Source organism: Balaenoptera ricei, chromosome 1 (genome assembly GCF_028023285.1).
Source record: "Balaenoptera ricei isolate mBalRic1 chromosome 1, mBalRic1.hap2, whole genome shotgun sequence".
Lineage (NCBI taxonomy): Eukaryota > Metazoa > Chordata > Mammalia > Artiodactyla > Balaenopteridae > Balaenoptera > Balaenoptera ricei.
The window spans coordinates 38,941,985-38,950,710 of record NC_082639.1 but is presented as its reverse complement, the minus strand read 5'-3'; the positions used below and the strand labels follow the sequence as shown (position 1 = coordinate 38,950,710).

The 8,726-nt window shown below is 55.2% G+C and overlaps 1 pseudogene; it reads left to right on the top strand.

The window, feature by feature from the left end:
* The first annotated feature begins 253 nt into the window (after positions 1-253).
* Positions 254-8,726, top strand: LOC132354193 (cytochrome P450 4B1-like; annotated as a pseudogene).

The following is an 8,726-nucleotide window of genomic DNA, read 5'->3' as shown; positions in this document are numbered from 1 at the left end:
TACTTGTTTATTATCAGTCTTCCCCCCATAGAAGGAAAGGGCAGGATCATGTTTCTCTCATTCCCCTGAGACAGGGCTCTGCACATAGCAGGTCCTCAATAAAAATGTGTTGCATGACATAACAGGGCTGGAATCAAGGTGGTTTCTGTATTGAACAAGAAGCTGGAATTCTCTTTCCAATGAAAAACTTTGAGGCTGAAAAGAAATCTCTTTCTGGCTACAGTGGAGATAGGGGGTTGATGGCAGGCACCAGATGGAAGTAGGTTGACCAGTTTGGGGTTGCTGGGCTCACCCAGGAGCAATAAGAAGGCGGCTTGGACTTAGAGCAGTGGCTATGGGGCTGGAGAGGGGACTGAGCCCAGAGATGTGTAGGACAGGGTGACAGGGTGGGAGGGGGGGTGCAGGAGGAGGGAGTGGGCGCTCCCTGGGCCTTCCTGGGCAGCCTCCTCTCTTCCCTGTTGGCCTGGCTGGTGACGCTGGGTTCCCAAGTGGCCTGGCCTTCTGTTGCCATTTCAGATCCAGCAGATGGGGAGTCTGGACAAGGTGGTGTCCCTACGCCCACCCATTCTTTTTGGGACAGTTCTTTGGCTTCCTGAACATCTATGACCCTGACTACACCAAAGCTGTGTACAGTCGAGGAGGTGAGGGCTCCTGGGAGAAGGTGGAGCTTCCTGAGAGCAAAGGAATGATGTGGGGAGGGGTCCTGGGCCTGTGCCTTAAGTCTAGGCAGCTGAGGTCCCCACCCTATTTATCACCAAGCATCCTCTGGAAATCCCCAGTCCCCGCCTGACCCAAGCTTCTCTTGTCCTGCAGACCCTAAGGCCCCAGATGTGTTTGACTTCTTCCTCCAGTGGATTGGTGAGTGGGCACCTGCCTTTCCTGCCCTTGGTGCTGGGTGAGCAGGCGCCTTCCCTGTCCGGACCTCCCTGCCCAGTGTCCACTCTGGTAGTTGTTCCATCCACTGGACCACCCGGCCCCCAACTGCCTATGCTAAGCTCAGCTGCTCAGTAGGAAATGCGGGAGGAAGCAGGAGAGGTCCAGGCTGCCAGGGAGGTGGGTCTCAGGCACCTTCTCCCGCCAGAGTGTCTCTCTCCTAGAGAGGCAGTGCAAAGGCTCTGGACAATGCGTTCCTGTGAGGAAAAGCTTCCTGGAGGAGGTGGCACTAGAGGTGATCCAGGAGATTTTATTGGTGGCGCTGGCTGGGGCCAGGGCCTGAGGAAAGGAGTGGTGGCAGGACCCAGGCTGGTGTCACCAGAGGCTGCGAGGCTGGGTGGCTGGAAGGCAGAGCTGGGTTGGGATGCAAGGCTGGGCAGGGAGGACGGGGGTGGGGTTGGGTGAGTTGGCTGTGCTTGGCCCCGGGGCTGCCAGGGGTGTGGCAGGATTGTGTGACCTGACCGGCCCGCCCTCTCCCATCCCTTCCCCAGGGAGAGGCTTGCTGGTCCTCCAGGGGCCCAAGTGGTTTCAGCATCACAAGCTGCTCACACCTGGCTTCCCTTATGACCTGCTGAAGCCCTACCTGGCCGTGTTCACAGAGTTCACACATGCCATGCTGTGATCTCCCCGTGACAGGCTCCTGGAGGCTGTGCTGCAGGGCCAGTTTTCCCTGGGGGAGGGCAGCGAGGAGAATTGCTGAGGCCCTGAGTCCCGTTTCTGTGTGCAGTAGCTGTGCGAGCCTTGCCCTGCCTGACACCTGCTGTGGGCCGGGTGCTGACCAGGTGCTGAGGCTCCAAGTGGCCAGGCAGCCCCGGCCCTTGTCTCCACCAGGAGACCCAGTCCTCCCTCTTCCCAGATCAAAGGGCCTCTGTGAGACCCCAGTAAAGCTCCTACTGTAGCAGATTTGAGGGCTGCCTGTACTTGAGAATATTAGGAAGACCTTCCATATCTAAAAAGTGTGTCCTCATTCTCGGCCTAGCACAACTGCCTGAAATAACGTCAAGAGAAACTCACCTCTAAAATGGATGCCAGGGGACGTCCCTGGCGGTCCAGTGGTTATGACTCCGTGCTCCCAATGCAGGGGGCACGGGTTTGATCCCTGGTCGGGGAACTAAGATCCCGCATGCCACATGGCGTGGCCTAAAACATAAATAAAATTAAAAAACTAAAACAATAAAATAAAATTAAATTAAATTTAAAAACTAAACTAAAATAAAATAAAATAAATAAAATAAAATAAAATAAAATAATAAAATGGATGCCGGGCATCAGGGGTCCAGCTCAGAGTCTCAGGGCTGGATAACCCCAGACGTTACCCAGGCTGGTCTTTCCCTTTGCAGGAGGCTCCTCCCCGGTATCACTGCAGGCCTGACTTACACACAGGCTGTGCTGGCGAGCTCTCCACCCCTCGGCCCTGCTCTCCCCTTACACACAGCTGCCTGGCTGGGAGGAAGTGTCTGTGTGTGCTGGGCGAGGCTGCCTCCTGGTTCTGCCCTCTGAACCTGAAGCCTCTCCCCTCCACCACCCCCATAACAGCAGGATGGAGGCCAGGCCAGGGACCAGGGGTGTGTGGGGGGAGGACAGCAGAGGGTTCTGGAGGGCAGGTGTCGGGCACCCAGCCTGGCTGGCCTCTCTCCCTCATCACCTTCCAGCTCTGGGTTCTAGGACAAGTGGGAGGAAAAGTCCCGTGAGCATAAGAGCTTTGACATCTGCGATGTGGGCCACATGGTGCTGGACTCGCTCATGAAGTGCACCTTTGGCAGAGGAAAGAGCAGCCTGGGCCACAGGTCAGGGCGCCCTCGGGGCTCAGCGCAGTCTCCACCCAGGCTGGCTTGGCGGGGCGACGTGGCAGGATTCCCGGGCCCTGGTCTGAGAGGAGATAGGGTCCTGCCCTACGGAGCTGAGCTCAGGTGGAGCCAGGCCTTTCCCATGGCTCTGGTGGGAGGCTAATGGCAGGGAGAGGACGGGCAGAGAGCGCAGCGGCTGGGGCTGGATTGTGGAATGGAGCCGCTCGGGGGCTCCGCTGGGGGTCAGTGTCTGAGCATCCCTCCCTCCCTCCGCTGTGCAGGGACAGGAGCTACTGCCTGGCGGTCAGCGATCTCTCGCTGCTGATGCAGCAGCGCTTCGAGTCCTTCCAGTACCACAAGGACTCCATCTACTGGCCCCGCAGGGCCGCCACTTCCTGCAGGCCTGCCAGGTGGCCCACGACCACACAGTGGGACCTTCCTGCACGGCCCACCCACGGGAAGCCCAGGATCTAGTCTAGCTCCTCCCAGCCCCTGGGGGACCTGTCCCAGTGCAGGACTTCCGTTCCCCCTTCAGGTAGAGGGCGGGTCCCCAGGCAGTGACACCCTGTGCTCCCGGCCCAGACCAGGTCATCAGGGAACGGAAGGCAGCCTTGCAGGACAAGAAAGAGTGGGAGAAGATCCAGAGCCGGAGGCACCTGGACTTCCTGGACGTTCTCCTGGGGGCCCGGGTGAGTGCACAGTCGCCCGCCCCGACCTGAGAACTTGTCCCACACGGGTCTTCAAACTGTCCTCCTGGGACAGGGTTCACTGGACAGCAGCAGGGGCTAAGCATTTTCTTCCTCTTTCCCCAGCACATACGACCTGCTTCTCGTCCCATGATACATATCAGCAAAGGCTCAGAGGTGGGAAGGGGCTGGCTGTGGCTGGCCGTGGCACTGGGGAGAGATGTAGTGGCAGGGACGCTGGGTCACATGCCTGAAGTCCCATTCCAGACTTCTAAGACTCTGAAGAATCTTAGCACCTGCGAATCTTACAAGCTTAGGCTTTATACATTACTTATTCATTCATTCACTCATTCAGTTGGTCCATTATTCACTCACTCCACAAACTCACTGAGCCCTACCTTGGGTTAGTGTCCGTGCTAGGGATGCAGACGCTGAGTAAGCCCTGGCCTTGGCCTCCAGACGCTCACAGTCTAGTGCAGGAGACAGGAGGTGGACATTGACAGACCTCTTCCTCCTCCGGGTGGTATTCTGTGTGTCAAGTGAGCCAAGATGACAGGGCTGGTGAAGTCACAGGTCACTTGGCCAGAGGGGTCAAGTCAAAGAAGGCTTCCTGGAGTAGGAGGCATCCAAGCTGTGCTTGGGAGAACAGATAGGAATCTAGGGGAAGGTCCTCACCCCCAGTCTGAAAAGGAGCTTTCCCTCCCTCCCCCAGACCTTCATTTGACAGCTACTCTTATGAGGTCTTGTTGGAACCTACCTCAGATGCCTTGGGCGGTCGCATTGTGCCTTTCTGACCCAGGATGAAGATGGGATCGAGCTGTCAGATGCAGACCTCTGGGCCGAGGTGGACACGTTCATGTCTGAAGGCCATGACACCACCACCAGTGGCATGTCCTGGTTTCTCTACTGCATGGCCCTGTATCCCGAGCGCCAGCATCGTTGTCGGGAGGAGGTGCGAGAGATTCTTGGGGACCGGGACTCCATCCAGGGGTGAGTGAGGCTGTGGGTGAGCCTCGTCTGTCCTGCTTCCTGGTCCCAGGGAAGAGCTGTGCTTAAAGGGCCACCCTGGAAACCAGGTGACGGCAGGTAGCCCTTGTCCTTTTCCCCTTCAGTGCTGTGGCTTTTGGGGGAGCTATGCGTGGACACAGTCCTGAGCCCTTTCTCTCACAACGGACCCTTTTCAGATGGGAGTCCTGGAGAGAAGGTGGGCAGCAGGAGGCTGACCTGTGTTCCGGCTCCCTCTGCTGGCAGAAGCTGAGTACCCTTCTGGTTCCTGGACAGAGCAGGGAGCACGGGGAGAGAAAGGTTTGGAAACGGAGGCTGCACACAGCTGGGGTAGCCGGGGGAGCGGATTCCCTCCCACCTGCCTTTGGAGGACCGTGTGCAGCCTCTAGACTCCTCTGATGAAGGAGAAAAGGCTGTTTCCCAAACTCTATCACTTAAAAACTTGCAACTGTTTTCCGTTTCTTGGTTCAAGCTTGAGCTCACTGACACGACACTGGTTGACGCTGACCTCTCGTGCAGAATGAGCTTTGGCGATCTCCCACGGGCCCCTCTCCCATCTGTGCCCTCCGCCCCCTCTCCCTTCCTCCCCTCAGGGCTTTGAGTCCTGTCACCTTTCTCTCTTTCTCACAGGGCTAGGCACACAGCAGGGGCTCCGAAAATGCTCAGTGGAGGGGAGACACTTTAGATTCACTGAGGGAGACTGACTGAGAACTCCAGGATCCGGGTGAAGTATGTGTGGTTTTATTGGTCGGACGCTGGAAACCTCCCAGGGTGTCTGGCCGTGTGCCAGGCACTCCCCGGGGTGTAGATGAGGGGGTGGGAGGAGCCAGGATACTGCCCTCGGGGAGTTTTTAGAAAGACAGACTCACAGAACCAAAAAGCTAGAGAAAACCACAGAATGGGGTAAGACTGAGTGGCCCTGTGTTGAGAGCAGAGGAATCAAAAGGGGTGGGCCTGAGTTGGCTTCCTAAGGAGGCGTGAAACTCAGATAGGCAAAGGGGGAGAGCTGGGCCCTCCAGGTCGGGGAACAATGTGAACACAGCCTGGGGGCAGGGAGTTGAAACATTTATTTAATTTTCATTTCATTGCCTTTCAAACTTGAAGCAACTTAAAGGACACCTATTCAATGAAATGTAGAACACACATGAACAATGAGGACCAGGGGGTAAACCCTAGAGCTGGGGCTCTGCAATAAGGTGTTGCACAGTAGTTATACTTGGACCACATTTGGGTCTGAGCTTCCCAGTGGCAATATATTCCTATATATAGAAAATTACTCACTCTCCTCTGAGCTTGTCACTGTTTATGCATTTCTTGCTTCATTTGACCAGTGTATATCAGCTCCTGTTCCTCTCCATTCCAGCTCCCCAGGGAAACCAAGCAGAACCTAAAGAACTGTCCCTTGTGGGGTTTCTGTGGGGTCCTGAGAGACACAGGAGTGACCTTGTCCTTGATGGCCGGGAGCACATACACCCCTAGAGTCCTGTGCTTTCCCTTCCTAGCAGTGCAGGTGAGGGAGGGATGGAGAAAAGTGAAGCTAGACCCCTGGGTCTGAGTGGCCAGCCTATGTCCAGCCTGGCCTGGACACTTGCAGCACTCGTGTCCCTCTGACTCTCGGGTGTGTGATGGTGGTGAAGGGAGGAGCTGGGGCTGGGCCCGCCTTCCCGCAGGACCTGTTGCTCGCAGCCCGGAAAGGCCTGGCTGTGTTGCTGGCAGGGATGATCTGAGGAAGATGACCTTCCCGACCACGTGCCTCAAGGAGAGCTTCCGCCTCTACCCCGCCGTGCCCCAGGTGTACCGCCAGCTCAGCAAGCCCGTCACTTTGTGGATGCTCGCTCTCTACCTGCAGGTGGGATGGGGTGGTTTCGGGGTGGAACCGGAGTCCTTGCGGGTGCTCTCTGTACCCTCGCACCAGTGGGGAAGCACCCAGGCTTTGTGTTTGGCCTGTGTCCAAGTCCTAGCTCCATAAGGTAGGGGTAAATCCCTGTACCTCTAAGCCTCTGCTCTCTCTTCTGTAACTGGGGATGAGAAGGGTCCCTGCCTTACTGGGTTGTTGTCAGGAGTAAAGAGACAATATTCGTCAGGGCTGTCATGTACCACCATGCAGGTTGGGCCCTGAACAACTTCAGGAGGCATCATTCACTTAGGGTATGATGCTGTGCAATGTACAACCTGTATAACCGTGTGTGGTAGCTTTGTAAGGAGTGTTTAATGCTGGATCTGACACATAGTAAGCACCAGTGAATGGTAGCTGTTACTGCTGATAGCATAATATCATGGACAAGTACTTCCCTTGAGAGTCAGTTAATGGAAAGCAGAAAGTGTGTGATAGTCCTTGCCTGTCCTACCTCGTGGCGGGTGCATCAGTCCTTTTTTCCTTTTCCATTCTACAAATGTCTGTGGCAAGTGTTGTGTTCAGTGAGGGGGCGACAGGAAGTAGGTGTGACAATGATCAGAAGCACTTTGATGTGTTGAGGGTGGTCACGGACTCTCTGTCACTGGCAGTGCTCAGGGAGGGGCTGGTACCCAGTTAGGGGGACGCTAGGGGATTCTGGCCCTGTGAGGAGGTGGGCCTGGCTGCCTCAGGACCAGCTGGTCACCAGGCCTCTGCTCTGCCCACAGGTAGCCTGATTTCTCTGCACATCTATGCCCACCATAGAAATAGTGCAGTGTGGTTCGACCCTGAGGTACGACATCCCAGGGCCCAGAGGTCAGATGGGCTGGGTGGCTATGGGGTCAGCCTGCCCTAGGACCTGGTAGGTATTTAAGCAAGGCCTGTCCCCTCAGGTCTTCGAACCCCTGTCTTTTTCCCCTGAGAATGTGGTTGGATTTTTGCCTTCACTCTCTTCTCTGCTGGGCCCAGGTAAGGAGAGCCTAACATCCCTGGTCCTCTGCACTAGGGAGGTGAGGATGGAGGATGTCGTTGGGGAGGCATCCTTTGGGGGAACTCTGGGATGAGGGGGACCATACTGGGTGTGTGGTGACCCTGATGCAGGAGAAGTTCCAGGGACCTTCCTCCTACCATTAGCATAGTCTTGTCCTTGGCAGGTGGGGTGGGTGAGTCGTTCCAAGAGAGATCCCCTAAGCCACAACCCACAATGTGAACCTACCTGGTCTGGGACCCTCACCATACTCCCAGGATCTGTTTCTTAAGCCCAGGTCAATCAATCAATCAGCCAATTATTCATCCAAAAAGAGTTACTGATTTCTGCTGGTCACTTAGAGCACTGGTTTCCATCACTCTGGACACCCCGTCGCCTGATGTCATTTTGTGCTGCTCATCGCAGGAACTGCCTCGCACAGCAGTTTGCCATGAACAAGATGAATGTGGTCACAGCCCTCTGCTTGCTCTGTTTTGAGTTTGCCCTGGACCCCTCAAGGCCACCCATCCAGATACCCTGCGCTCCAAGAATGGCATCCACCTCCACCTGAAGCCGCTGGGCCCCGGCTCTGAGAGTAGGGCCCCAGCCAGCCCAGGCTGTGGCCTCTCCTTGGGTGCTGCCGTCTCCAAGCTGGTTTGTAGAGTAGCTGTGTTCCCTTGTCTTCCGCAGGCTTGTGGATTAGAGGGGAATAGGCACCTGCGTAGACAGTCACCTCGAGGGCAGTGCCATGTAAACATGTGTGTCTATAAATGCTTACTATGCATGTGTTCCAGAGCTCACGCATTCATTCGGCAAACATATAGTGAACACCTACTTGCTTCTAGACTCTGCATTCATCTCCCGTAATTGTCCATCTTTCTAAAGTTTACACAGCGTTCACAGCGGAAGCTGTGCCTTGGGATTGGTGGTTATGACCAGGCACTCACCCATTCCACCTGATAGATGGATGGCTTTCAGGGCTTGCTCCTTCACTGATATCTGTGTCTTTGTTTAACTTTGTGTGTATGTGTTTGGAATATAACAGACATAAGGAAAAATTGCTTAAATCAAAAATACACAAGACAATGAATTTTTAAAGAAAACTCCCTGGTAACCACTGCTGAGGTCAAGGAATATGGACGATGGTTTCATGGGTGTATCTTCTGCCCCTCCTGAGACTGGTCTGTGTGGCACTCCTGCCATCATCAGTGTCTGTGTCACAGTCATCTGGTGCACTGGGCATGTGGATTTTTGGTGGAGAAGGTGGCAGAGTGGCATCAGAGTGTGAAAAATCTGAGAAAAATCCACGCACATATGGTCACCTTATCTTTGATAAAGGAGGCAAGAATATACAATGGAGAGAAGACAACCTCTTCAACAAGTGGTGCTGGGAAAACTGGACAGCTACATGTAAAACAATGAAATTAGAACACTCCCTAGCACCATACACAAAA